The sequence below is a fragment of the Biomphalaria glabrata genome, chromosome 6 (assembly GCF_947242115.1).
Source record: "Biomphalaria glabrata chromosome 6, xgBioGlab47.1, whole genome shotgun sequence".
In the NCBI taxonomy this organism is placed as follows: Eukaryota; Metazoa; Mollusca; class Gastropoda; family Planorbidae; genus Biomphalaria; species Biomphalaria glabrata.
This window is the reverse complement of record NC_074716.1, coordinates 40,205,215-40,220,318: the sequence shown is the minus strand read 5'-3', so window position 1 is coordinate 40,220,318 and position 15,104 is coordinate 40,205,215. Positions and strand designations below refer to the sequence as shown.

At 38.3% G+C, this 15,104-nt stretch overlaps 1 protein-coding gene across 3 annotated transcripts in view; it reads right to left on the bottom strand.

Annotated features, from left to right (window-relative positions):
* Window positions 1-14,759, bottom strand: part of LOC106056445 (uncharacterized) — a 58,704-nt gene extending 43,945 nt beyond the window's left edge. The window contains exon 1 of one of the 3 annotated variants that reach the window (XM_056031500.1): window positions 14,606-14,759. The gene's annotated coding sequence lies outside the window, so the exon portion shown is untranslated. Of the gene's footprint in view, window positions 1-9,065; window positions 9,462-12,222; window positions 12,376-14,605 lie in introns of those variants that run through there. The other 2 variants (XM_056031499.1, XM_056031498.1) reach the window with 2 other exon arrangements.
* Between the last annotated feature and the right edge of the window lie 345 nt (window positions 14,760-15,104).

Genomic DNA, 15,104 nt, shown 5'->3' with positions numbered 1-15,104 from the left:
GATAGGATCATAGCGTAGTGAGACAAGTGATAGGATCATAGTGTAGTGAGACAAGTGATAGGATCATAGTGTACTGAGACAAAGGATAGGATCATAGCGTACTGAGACAAAGGATAGGATCATAGCGTAGTGAGACAAGTGATAGGATCATAGCGTAGTGAGACAAGTGATAGGATCATAGCGTAGTGAGACAAGTGATAGGATCATAGCGTAGTGAGACAAGTGATAGGATCATAGCGTAGTGAGACAAGTGATAGGATCATAGCGTAGTGAGACAAGTGATAGGATCATAGTGTAGTGAGACAAGTGATAGGATCATAGTGTAGTCAGACAAGTGATAGGATCATAGCGTAGTGAGACAAGTGATAGGATCATAGCGTAGTGAGACAAGTGATAGGATCATAGCGTAGTGAGACAAGTGATAGGATCATAGTGTAGTGAGACAAGTGATAGGATCATAGTGTAGTCAGACAAGTGATAGGATCATAGTGTAGTCAGACAAGTGATAGGATCATAGTGTAGTCAGACTAGTGATAGGATCATAGTGTAGTCAGACAAGTGATAGGATCATAGTGTAGTCAGACAAGTGATAGGATCATAGTGTAGTCAGACAAGTGATAGGATCATAGTGTAGTCAGACAAGTGATAGGATCATAGTGTAGTCAGACAAGTGATAGGATCATAGTGTAGTCAGACAAGTGATAGGATCATAGTGTAGTCAGACAAGTGATAGGATCATAGTGTAGTCAGACAAGTGATAGGATCATAGCGTAGTGAGACAAGTGATAGGATCATAGCGTAGTCAGACAAGTGATAGGATCATAGTGTAGTCAGACAAGTGATAGGATCATAGCGTAGTGAGACAAGTGATAGGATCATAGTGTAGTCAGACAAGTGATAGGATCATAGTGTAGTCAGACAAGTGATAGGATCATAGTGTAGTGAGACAAGTGATAGGATCATAGTGTAGTGAGACAAATGATAGGATCATAGTGTAGTGAGACAAGTGATAGGATCATAGCGTAGTGAGACAAGTGATAGGATCATAGCGTAGTGAGACAAGTGATAGGATCATAGCGTAGTGAGACAAGTGATAGGATCATAGCGTAGTGAGACAAGTGATAGGATCATAGCGTAGTGAGACAAGTGATAGGATCATAGTGTAGTGAGACATATGATAGGATCATAGTGTAGTCAGACAAGTGATAGGATCATAGTGTAGTCAGACAAGTGATAGGATCATAGCGTAGTGAGACAAGTGATAGGATCATAGCGTAGTCAGACAAGTGATAGGATCATAGCGTAGTGAGACAAGTGATAGGATCATAGTGTAGTCAGACAAGTGATAGGATCATAGTGTAGTCAGACAAGTGATAGGATCATAGTGTAGTCAGACAAGTGATAGGATCATAGTGTAGTCAGACAAGTGATAGGATCATAGTGTAGTCAGACAAGTGATAGGATCATAGTGTAGTCAGACAAGTGATAGGATCATAGTGTAGTCAGACAAGTGATAGGATCATAGTGTAGTCAGACAAGTGATAGGATCATAGCGAAGTGAGACAAGTGATAGGATCATAGTGTAGTCAGACAAGTGATAGGATCATAGTGTAGTCAGACAAGTGATAGGATCATAGCGTAGTGAGACAAGTGATAGGATCATAGTGTAGTCAGACAAGTGATAGGATCATAGTGTAGTCAGACAAGTGATAGGATCATAGTGTAGTCAGACAAGTGATAGGATCATAGTGTAGTCAGACAAGTGATAGGATCATAGTGTAGTCAGACAAGTGATAGGATCATAGCGTAGTGAGACAAGTGATAGGATCATAGCGTAGTGAGACAAGTGATAGGATCATAGCGTAGTGAGACAAGTGATAGGATCATAGTGTAGTGAGACAAGTGATAGGATCATAGCGTAGTGAGACAAGTGATAGGATCATAGCGTAGTGAGACAAGTGATAGGATCATAGCGTAGTGAGACAAGTGATAGGATCATAGCGTAGTGAGACAAGTGATAGGATCATAGTGTAGTGAGACAAGTGATAGGATCATAGCGTAGTGAGACAAGTGATAGGATCATAGCGTAGTGAGACAAGTGATAGGATCATAGCGTAGTGAGACAAGTGATAGGATCATAGCGTAGTGAGACAAGTGATAGGATCATAGCGTAGTGAGACAAGTGATAGGATCATAGCGTAGTGAGACAAGTGATAGGATCATAGCGTAGTGAGACAAGTGATAGGATCATAGCGTAGTGAGACAAGTGATAGGATCATAGCGTAGTGAGACAAGTGATAGGATCATAGCGTAGTGAGACAAGTGATAGGATCATAGCGTAGTGAGACAAGTGATAGGATCATAGCGTAGTGAGACAAGTGATAGGATCATAGCGTAGTGAGACAAGTGATAGGATCATAGCGTAGTGAGACAAGTGATAGGATCATAGCGTAGTGAGACAAGTGATAGGATCATAGCGTAGTGAGACAAGTGATAGAATCATAGCGTAGTGAGACAAGTGATAGGATCATAGCGTAGTGAGACAAGTGATAGGATCATAGTGTAGTCAGACAAGTGATAGGATCATAGTGTAGTGAGACAAGTGATAGGATCATAGCGTAGTGAGACAAGTGATAGGATCATAGCGTAGTGAGACAAGTGATAGGATCATAGCGTAGTGAGACAAGTGATAGGATCATAGCGTAGTGAGACAAGTGATAGGATCATAGTGTACTGAGACAAGTGATAGGATCATAGTGTAGTGAGACAAGTGATAGAATCATAGCGTAGTGAGAACGCTAAAAGAAATTGGTAAAAATATTTCTAATCGTTCAGATCTATTACTGTTAGTCTAGATTTGTATACACATTACATGACTGATCCAAACTAATGGATACACTTAATAAGCTTTGTTTTTTTTAAAGTATTTAGTATATCTTTTGTATTTTGCTTGTTGTAATAAAAAGTACAATCAATCAGAGGTGCTATCAATCAGAAGTACAATCAATTAGAAGTGCAATCGTTGGGGTGTAATCTCGAAACATTACTCATCCTTGGAACACAAAATCACTTTAATGTCAACGACGCAATTCTGTTTGCTTATTAAACCATGCTCTCAAGTGCAAACATCTACATTTAGTCACGCATACTGTAAATGACGATTTCTAATACGAAACCTAAAATAAACAATCTGTCTTTTCACCAGCACCAGGTCTCAATGTTTCAGACACTGACTAACCAGACGACCTGAAGTACCAGATGTTGTTCTTTCATCAAGACACATCAGATTCACCCGTTGTTTAACTACTCACACGACTAGAACCTTTTTTTTTTAGTGCCACTCAGACTAACTACTTTCAAGAATAGTTACAGGTAACAAACGTCTTGGTAGAATACTACATTTCTCGTATTTTCTTTATCTTTGACTGACTCCTTCAGCCCCCCCCCAACCCCACCTTCTCTCCCTGACTAGTTAGCTTCAAAGTTTCACACCTATAATGCCATCGCGCGTAACCCAGTAGCGAGATAGTTTGTTTCCACACGAGAATATTGAGGGGGGAGTCTGTTGTACTGAGCTAGACACCTAAGAAAAAGTCATTCCTTGTTGATCTTCTTGAAGTTGAAATAGTAGAATCAATTGTGTGCGTGTGTGTGTTGAGGGTGAGATTATGTATGTGTGTGAAGATTATGTATGTGTGTGAAGGCTATGCATGTGTGTGTGTGAAATTGATGTGTGTGCGAAGGTTATGTGTGTATGGGAAGCTTATGTGTGTGTGTGTGTGAAGGTTATGCGTGTGTGAGTACTCGGTTATGTTGTGAGTGGCTGTAACATATGTTGTGATGGTACGCACAGCAGAGAGAACATTTGTTGACTCGAAGAATTTAGCGGGTGGCGGTGCTCTTCACATTGTGAGGGTAATATATGCTCCCTCCGAGTCAGTGGGAGCACGCATAGCACTGGCCTAAATCTTACTTGCCTTACCTTGTACGACATAACATTAACAATTTATAATAAGTCAAGAGGATATTTGTTCCCAGCAGCTGACTGCAGTAGAATACAAGTAACGTACTAAGACAAGAAACATGATATAGAATCAGGGCATGCCTTAGGTCATTTTGACCGATAGTTTCAATTGTTTCCCCCGCCTGGCAGGGGCCCGCAATTAACATTTAGCCTATCACTAGCAGTCATGGATCTTGTCACAGGCTTTAAAAAATGTAGAACTTATTGGGTTAACATATTTAGTGTATCATAAATCATACGACGCGGTAACTGTCATTGACCCACAGGCGCCTAATGTATTTGAGTTGCTTCCAGTGAATGTTGTATAATAACTGTTGATAAAATGATCTAATAAATCTAATTGATAGTAATGGTTGTTATTGTAAAACAATAATTAGAAGAGGGGCCTCGCAAGCACCCATTAAATTAAGCTCCGCAATTGGTGAAACCGGCCCTGCTTAGAATAAAAAAAAAAAACAAGGAAATGTTAACAGGACGACCTCGTATAACATGGCGACGTACCTTCAAGAAAGAACTTGAGAGTAGGTAGTACGCTTTATGTATCGCTGTTCACAGACCCCTGTGGAGACAGCTTGAGGCCCTAAGCACTGATGCACCCGAGAATCACAAGCGTATCCAGAAATTTTGGCTGATTGGGGGTGTGTGTGTGCGTGGAGGCTATATTTTTTGTTTACAAACTGTAACCCTATCCCCAAGTAAACCCTAACCCTATGTATAAACAAACACAATATGTGTATATATATATATATATATATATATATATATATATATATATATATATATATATATATATATATATATATATATATATAAATTAGAGTAGTGTTTCTCAGCCTAGGTGAAAAAATATACTCTGCTGCCCCTCCTCTTAAACAACTGGGGGAGCGCTATAAGCTCCCCCAGCGGCGTGCGTCGCAACGCTTTTTCTCACATTCTTGGATGCTCAAACCCATTCTCCTCATGCCCACAGTTCACTATCCGACCTATTAAAAAGGGCAGGTCAAATTAAATGAAATATAGTAAGGTGCTGGAAAGGTCTGATACTGACGTTTGACTGATTATCGATGCACCTGTAGCGTATGTTTTTATTTTGCATCTTCAAAATATCTTCATGTTAAGCAAAAACCTGTGTAATGGACCTGTCTTTGGTCAGCAAACAACGTGGACAGAAGTTCTAGAATGCTCTTGGGAAATTCGACCATTTTAACGCGCGCATAACGGATAGAATTGCATTGGCGGATACATATTATAATGTCAATTTCAATTTATAAAACATTTTGAATAATGCTTTTACTTGATAAATATTCAAATATGAATTTATAGGCCATAATAACATTGCAAATACAGCCGATACCTTTTACCCCCGTCAGAATATGCACCTCATAGGTTGAGAAAAGCTGATTTAGATTAAGGCGAGTTTAAACATCTACCGCCCCTCCCGCTGCCCAACAAGGTAACGAAAACCCGACATGATATACATTGCAACATAGGGGTTAAAATAGTTGACTAATTTTGTTTACAAACTATGATTCCTGCACAAAAATTATACCGCTCGCCCCCATCCAAAGGGTTAGTGGCGGCGCGGGGGGGGGGGCGGTAGATGCAATTTAACCTCTCCTCACCCAACAGAATCGACCCACATACTATGGGGGGAGAGACATAATTAAAAAAATAGTTAAAATATAATAATTAATTATAAAAATATTTGACTAATTGTGTCCACCCTGCACTATGGGTAGGCCTACCTGACAATAGTTGGAGAAATGTAAAGGAGGTTGGTGGTTGTGCTGGCCACATGATACCCTCGTTAACTGTGGGCAACCGATATAGATAACCTTTACATCATCTGCCCTATAGACCGCATGATCTGAAAGTGAAACTTTTTTATGTTAATGTTTCCTCGAAACAGAAGTCTACGGGGTCCCTTAACCATAAGACTACGAATGCCAAGTGACATTACTTTAAACCTAGTCTTAGCCACTCTTTAAGAGTGTTTCTCACATTAGAGGCAGGGCACACCAGAAACTGGTCGGTAAGGTTAACTGGAAGTAAAGTTTGGCAACATACGAGCTGGTCACGAAGACAAAAAAAAAGTTATTAGGAAAGAAATGAGAATCTGTTTTACAGGCTAGCTCTAGACGGATGGACAAGTTGGGTTAGAGAGATTTCAATACGAATGCATGGAGTGAACTAGAAACGGATCTTTCAATGACGACCGGGAGAGAGAGAGAGAGAGAGTGACAGAGAGAAGGGGAGAGAGAGTGACAGAGAGAAGGGGAGAGGGAGGGAGAGAGAAGGAGAGAGAGGGGGAGAGGGAGGGAGAGAAGTAAAGTATGAGAAAACAAAGAAAAAAGATTAAAAGAGAGAGAGAGAGAAGGGGAGAGAGAGAGTGAGAGAAGGAGAGAGAGGGGGAGACAAGGGAAGAGGGAGGGAGAGAGGGGGGGAGAGAATTAAAGTAAGAGAAAACAAAGAAAAAAGATTAAAAGAGAGAGAGAGAGAAGGGGAGAGAGAGAGTGAGAGAAGGAGAGAGAAGGGGAGACAAGGGAAGAGGGAGGGAGAGAGGGAGGGAGAGAATTAAAGTAAGAGAAAACAAAGAAAAAGATTAAAAGAGAGAGAGAGAGAGAGAAGGGACGATAGAGATGGAGAGAAGGAGGGAGATATAGGGAGAGCGAGGGAATGAGAGAGGAAAAGAGGAAGGGAGACAGGGAGAGGGAGAGAGATTTAAAGTAAGAAAAAAAAAGGAAAAAGATAGATTTTAAGATGTATCCATTGTTAATGAAAGCGGCGTATTGAAATACATGTTAATATTTGCTTGAAATGAAATACTTGGGCAATAAAAAATATTATTATTGATTCTATTGCTATAAATGGATAAAGAGATTCACGCTGTATTAATGTTAAATATAGCAAACGTGTTGATTGACATTTGACCCGAGGCAATAGGACATCTTTTTAATTACGGAGAACGTGACAGAACAAAAAATTGACAAGATGAAAACAGCCGCCAACACAGTAGTTACAACACAGCGGTACAAACCCCTTCTAAAGAACAGATGGTGCGCAACTTCCATCTCGTGCACAATCCTGAACTAGACTAAAACATAATGTTTAGATATGATCACAGATTCTGCCCAAGTGGGAAAGTTGAGTAATAAATAAAGCCTGTGTTGGATGTAAACTACTGTGTTTGTTCATCCTCTCATCATTCGCCATTGTGTAAAGAACAAATCCTCCTATCTACAGAGATTCTCTTCTATGCTACTTTTCTTGTCTAGATTTACAAAGATACGTCCATTGGAAAGTTACTCATAAAAAGATGGTAAAAAAAAGTCCTCTTTCAGACCTTATGATCTAAAGGTCATCTATTTCTTGGCCAACGGTTAACGAGCAGGGTGTCATGTGGCCAGCACAACGACAAACCGCCTTTACTTTCCATAATTAAAGTCAGGTACCCATTAGAGTCGGGTGCACTCAGGGGTGCGCATCGAAAATCGCGATATCAAAATCACAGTCTTCACCGAAATTCTAACCCAGGACACCCAGGTTCCAAACTAAGCGCTTAACCACAAAACCACCTCGCCCCCCAGGAGGTATAAGACTCCAATTAAAAAAAAACAAGTTTCAAGAAGGGTACAATTAATTAAATGACATTTGCTTGATAGAGATTGCTGTATGGCCATGTGGTAAGTGCTCTGGACTGTAATCTCGATAGTTCCGGGTTCGAGCCCTTGACGCCTCTATCCTGCAGCATTCATGTCTGAGGTTTGGATTATGGCTACGTTGTTATAACCTTCAATTGTACAGGAACATCAGAAACATGTCAAACAAGACGTTATAAAAAATGTACATAAAATTTTATAACGCCAGGACTGATTCTTATTGACAAGAGATCAGGAAAACAGTTGACATGTATATACATGCATTGTATAAATAAGTGTATCAATGGTCTTCTAAGTACATTAGATGTGAGTGTATCAAGTCTTTAGATATACAATAGCTAATATCTAATTCTGTGTACAAATGATACACTACGCTCAAAGTCTTTTAATGAACTAGAGCTGAGATCTCATTCTGTGTACAAATGATACACTACGCTCAAAGTCTTTTAATGAACTAGAGCTGAGATCTAATTCTGTGTACAAATAATACACTACGCTCAAAGTCTTTTAATGAACTAGAGCTGAGATCTAATTCTGTGTACAAATGATACACTACGCTCAAAGTCTTTTAATGAACTAGAGCTGAGATCTAATTCTGTGTACAAATGATACGCTACGCTCAAAGTCTTTTAATGAGCTAGAGCTGAGATCTAATGCTGTGTACAAATGATACACTACGCTCAAAGTCTTTTAATGAACTAGAGCTGAGATCTAATTTGTGTACAAATGATACACTACGCTCAAAGTCTTTTAATGAACTAGAGCTGAGATCTAATTCTGTGTACAAATGATACACTACGCTCAAATGTCAGCCGTTTGGAATCAAAGAACATGGTGGAAGAATGACATGTGGTGGTGTGTAATGTGATGTGTGAAAGATACAGGGGATTTTTCGTTAGTCTAGCATCTATTTACATGGCATAATGAGTTGTCTTTGCAGACATAATGGGTAAATGACAAAATGTCACGACATTTTCATTTTGGCATTTACTGTAAGACAATACTTGTACTGGACGACATTGTATACTATTTTTTATGGCTGAGACATAAAGCATGAACAGTAAAGTAACCCTTTCAGACTTCTCGATCTCGATCTATATGTCAAACGGTGTAGAGAGTATCTGTTTCTATGGCCGACGGTCACTGAGGACGTCATGTGGCCAACGCTACGACCAACCAGCCTTACTTTTGGACCAAGCACTTTATCACTCAACACTACGTCCCCTGTAAACTCAAAAGCAAAGAATAATTTGTTTCGGACTCTAGATCTAGCACCTGAACATGTCATCGGGTTTTCTATAAATAAATATTTTTATATCCGAACAATTAGTCATGACTGTCACGTCTCGGTGTCATAGACACTGTATTTTAATTTGGCTTACCTGAGAAGTCTGATTTGAACACCTTAAAACTAAAACTACGTCTTCCGCTTTCAACTAGATCCAGTTACAATCATCAGATAGTGAAGAGATCCATTCCAATGTCATAAGAATCAGATAATGAACAAATCCATTCAAAGTGAAACAATAACACTGAAACATGGCATAGACTCCCACCGGTACTGGGGCACTGCTTCCCAGTTCATTGTAGACGTGAGCACATGCAGGCGACTCAGCGGCTGGCTCATCTCGTGTCGTGCCGGGCCAGATTGTTTGTTGTTCTTGACTACCTTTTTTTTTTCTCTCCCTTCCAGGCCAGCAACAATGAAAGCGCGAAGAAACGAGGGTGGAAGCAGTGGAAGTGAGCTATGAGGTGACCAGGAATGAGAGAAAGAGAGAGAGAGAGAGAGAGAGAGTCGAGGACAGCCGATGATCCAAGCCGTTGAGAGAGTCTGGGCCAGTCAAGGGGAATAACCAGTAAATATTTTAACGAGAAAGGCGGAGATAATTATAGAGGAAAACGAAAGGAATACGCGTTGAATAGAATCACATTTCATGCCAAATAAATTTTTCTTTACTCTTTCTCTCCCAATTGACGAAACCATCTTATATTTGACCTCATTAAATTTAATTAATGTTTAATTTTGTAAACTTAATTTTGTTTTACATAAAAAGAGCATGTATTCCCCTTTAATTCTACCAACTAATACACTTCCTAATAACAAACGACAAAATTATTGAGGCTTAATCACAACAGGATAGTGCAATAGACATGTGTAAAGTAAAGAATTATGTCGAAACTTTTAAAAACAATTACAAAGAGAAAGAGTTAAAAAATTGTTTTCATCTTCAATTGTAATCACATATTTGTTGTCATATTCAACGTTCTCTTAATGGCTGAAGGTTGCCTAGTATTACAGCTTCAACCATTACTGTGCCATATACAAATAAGCAGTAATAATCAGAATAATAATGAGAATAATAAGCAGAATAATAATCAGAAATTGATTCTACTATAAAGAATACCTCACCCCTCCTCCAATGCTTCACTATCTACATTAGTAATACAGCAGTAACTCAGTAAGTTATTGAGTTTCCAAAGATAGATAACACTTATTCGTTTGATTATTTTTTAACTCCCCTTTAACCATATTGCACCTATAATTCGACCCTAACAGAATTTTATTACGCTCAAGAAAAAAAAAAAAAATAAACAATCAACCCCGGGGTCAACATTCAATAGCTAACCATAAATCTTCAGCGTAAGCAGCGGTTCTCAACCTTTTTAGCTCGGCGACCACTTTTTACTATTCACAACAATGCTGCTACCCCCAAAATTAATATTATTTTCCTTCATAAACATAAAAAACTGTGCTTTTGCTAATGGTATATAATGTAATCCTAATGTGAATAATTGTTATCTATAGTCTGGAAAATACAGGTATCGTAAAAAAATATATGATTGAAAATAAAAAAGGACAACTCGGGTTAGAACTGCTAGACTAAATCCAGATTTCAGTTACAGTTTGCTTTATCGCTTTTTATGGAGCTCAATAAACGTTTTCTTTCTTCGGAACACCTTCATCTTTGACTGTGACTGGACTTCTGGCAAGGGCAAAAGGTCAGATTAAAAAAGCATGTTTTTGATGTTCTTAGGCGACCCCAATCAAATCGTCATTCGATCCCCGAGGGGGTCGCGAACCACAAGCTGAGAACCCCTGGTCTGAGGTATATAACAAAGAAAGCTTTGATTTTCAATCCAGGTCAATGTCAAAATAATCCTCTCCCCTTTTACATGTAAACTAAACGATATTTGACTTTTAAAGAAGACGAGTTTTGTACTTCCTTACCTCAATAGAAAAACAAAATGGCAGATGGGTGATTTAACATTTGTAGGCCCCTACATGACAAGGTTTAGGTGAAAGATTTGTGTCCCCCACCACTAACTTTTTAATCCTCCTTTTTTATTTCTTTTCAACATTTTCTTAAACCAGGAAACATGTAAACTTAGAAACTTTAATATGCAAGTCAGAGTGAGAGTGTTGTCACATTGAGTTGTCCGTTTACAAAGCTTATATCAACTCACTCTGTCCGTCAATTCAAGAATAAATTACAAAACAAATTAAACAAACAATGATTTAATTTTTAGCAATTGTTAATCATGGGCGTAGCCGGGATTTTTTTCTAAGAGGGTTTTGGTGGGGGGTTAATTGCTCTCTCTCTCTCTCTCTCTCTTTATATATATATATATATATATATATATATATATATATATAGTCTATATAATATATATATGTAAGTGTGTGTGTGTTTGTGTCATTAATCTTCATTAGATTTTGACCTTTCCTTCTTTGCCAGCTAGGGGGTCTAGGGGAGCACTGTGCGTTCCCTCAGCTGATCGCCAAACATTATTTCCGGACTTTGAAACTAAACAAGGTTACAAAGACAGTTCATGTGGAAACACAAACTCAGAATCGGAGCCCGAAGTGGTCCACCCAGGCAGGTAAAAAGACAGGTTTCAATATTTTCAGAAAGAACATCAAAACTAAATTCTATCAAAGACAAATGACAGAGAAAAATGGAGAAAGAAGGTTGACAGATCTTGAGTGGTGCCCCAGCGGTCCAGCAAACCAAGGGATAGGCGAAAGTGAATGTGAAGTTAGATGTTAACCTGGCCTAACTGATGTCTTATAATGAATATCTAATTGATCTAATTGTTTTGTAAAGGGTCAATCTCTTATTCAAATCCCTTTCTCTGTCTGCCTCTTCAGCTTTTTTCTGATATTGTTCCCTGAAGAAAGGTCCTTTCAAGCCCCGAAGACCTTGTAATATGGTCATAAAGTTGTAGTTTCCTTTTTTTACAATACTTAGCAGGTCATGGTGGGGTCCAATCACTGCAGTAACCCTGTCTCTAGTCTCTTCGTTTGTGATGCGGTCTCTAAATATGATACCCAGGATCCTTCTGTAGCATCTTAAATTCCTTGCTAGGATAACAATGTGTAATATTTATATTTTTAACACTGTTTCAACTCATAGCTTACTGCAACTTACTGCAGCGTACAGCAGCTTACTTTAAAGCGTTTATATGAATCCTTTTTTTTTCCCCACTATAAATGGAACAGAATTGTATAAACAATAATGAAAAAAATAATGAAATTACCTGTTTAATGAATACAACTGTAGATCTATGTACAACAGAGAATGTGGAGTGGACAATCTGAAGTAACCTAAATTAAATAGAGCCTTACTTTATGAAACAAAACAGCCCACGGCTGCATGGAAAAGTTACAAATAAATAACTAGACAAGAAATGCGGCGAACTTGTTGGCGTGGTTTTCCCCGTAAAAGTTACATTGAGGATATTTACGTTTCGACGTAATGACCTTCTGATAGGGACGAGTCACATAGGGCATATAGGCGACACTGGCAAAGGGAGGTAAGATAGATTACTAAAAGAATAATCCGTCAACAAGAATAATCTTTCTTTTTTTTTTTAATGCAGTGAAACACATCTAATAGCTTACCGCATAATAACAAATATTTCCTAATTGCAAAACTTATGAGAGAAAAATAAATCAAATTTTCTTCTGCGTATTCGCATTTTACCCGTTAATAGAAGGAGCAGACTATTCAATTTCAGCAGCGAAATTGGAAGTTGTGAAAATGGATTGGTATTCCCAGAAGACTGTTAATTATCTAGTTACCTACTTGCTTGGTTGGGAGTATGTGTAGAGCAGTAGCAAAAATCTCCCACTTGTAGTTGATTAGCAAAGTTTATTTGTCAAAAGTATAAAGATAAATGCCGAGTGTTGTTTTGTGTTGCTGTACTGGTTATGAAATGTTTACCTCTAGAACTTCTACACACTAACATGTGTAAGATGATAGGATATACTCTCATGATAGGGAATACTCCTATACAATTGGTAATAGATTAACTTTTTATCTCCGTAATTATTTTCCATGTTCTGGCAGAATTGTTCATTTTTCACTTTTGTACATTCTACCCTGTTAGGATTAAACTTTTATAACATTTTTATTTGTAATCAGAAAATATTACTTTTGATATAGAATTATAGGAGAATGCATGCTATTTTTATAAAACACAAAATTAAAGTTTATAAAATCAAAAACTAATTATATGTAATGGGTCAATTCAATGGTATCGTTAATTAGGAGGGAAAGAGTTAAACACCTTTAGACACTTCACCAACGGAAATAGCTTCTCCCTTGAGGCCTTGAATGAGTGATTGGACGTTATAATACAACTATTAGTTGATCATTCAATAATATCAGTAAGGCCTGGCTTACACTGAACCGCATCGTCAGTAGAATCAGTTCATTGAATAGATATGAATATTAACTATGTAAAATTAATAGAAACATTAATACATCTCCATACCATGTGATATCATGTCGTCATTTGACCTAACATTACAATAATATCACCAACACTTTCGACACGAGTGTCTTCTTTTTTGTATGGACGGAGACAGGCTAGTAGTTGGTGATAGTCTGCAGTTCATAACTTCTGATATTCTTGCTAAAAAGGTCGGAACAAACAACAATAGCGCACTGGCGTACGGGACACTGCCCCATGGGTGCGTACTTCGCCCGGTTCCGGCCAAATTTTGATGCCCGTTGCCGACACTGCGGGGAATCAGAAGAGACGGTGGCGCACGTCTTGCAAGAGTGTACGCAGCTCCGCGAACTGCGGGAAGACGTATCCAGTGGTTCACTAAGTTAGTATGGAAACTGAGGCACTACGCCAAACAGCAGAGTTCCTTACCAGGGCACTACGGGAGAACTAGGTCTCCCTGCCTTGTCACCAATTGGAGCTCATCTCAGATATTCTTGCTGGAAATATTGAGACTTGACTTTTTACCTGCGTGAGAGGGCCACTTCTGAGGCCGATTATGATTTTGTGTTTCCATATAAACTATCTTTTGTTGCCTTTTTAAAAAAATTACTTTAGTATAGACGCTAGAGTTTCTTTTATAGTATGCTGATGCTCAATGCGTCGTGGTTCAATCTTTTTTTTTTTTGTGGAGGGGGTATCTGCCTTTTTGGCGCTCAGTAAACACAACGCAGCTCAAGCAGGGATTCAAATTCGAGTCCCCTTTATAGGTAGCCAGCAGTTCATACCCTCGACCACATATTCTTTTAGAATTTTGTTTTTATTTAATACCGAACCTAATAAATAAAAGTACTTTTTTTTAGCATTACTGATTGCCAAGTAGTTTTATTTATAATCAATGCTTTTCAGGTATTTATAGACCATATGAATCAAATTTACTAAGCACTGACAAAAAAACACAAATAAAAAAATAATAAAAACAAACATGAGGATTATTTAGATGGATATAAATTAGTTGTGAAATGAAATAAACAAAATGATTTTCCAGAATTCTCTGGTAGCATCATTTCCATCATAAGAGTTTTTTTTTTTCTTTTTAAGTTTCAAACAAGATTTCATTGAACAAATGGTTCATATGATTCAAGTGCAGAAGTGGGAAAAAAAAAGGCCAATGAATAGTTTGACTTACGTGATCGCCTCTATAGAAATATATGTTGTGATGTCACTCAATACATCTACCATCTATAGCGCAGACTTTTGTCTTGGAGGGTCAACTCTTGCATTTAGATTTATATACATACCAATGTTTAGCTCAACCCATTTTGTCAAATTCCGTCGCTATATCCTTCTACCACAGCAGTTCTCAACATATAGTCTTGATAGAACTTTAGTGAATAGAATTCCAATTTACATAGTATCGCCTACAGCTAACAACGTATGCTTTTTTTAAAAAAAGGTCTTTAAAATTAACCAACCAAAATTAGTTCTCTTGGTGCAGTCCTCGTCCCGGGGCTATGACTTCCCCAGGTTAAGAACCACTGAGTACTACTGAGTAACACATCCTGTTCTGGAAACAGTCAGATGTTTTCCCCCAATTAACCTTTCAGGCTAAACACCAGTATCCTATTGGTAGGAGATAATGGGGATGAACTAGGCGGAGGTCAAAAGCGAGGAATCCTGAGGGACTC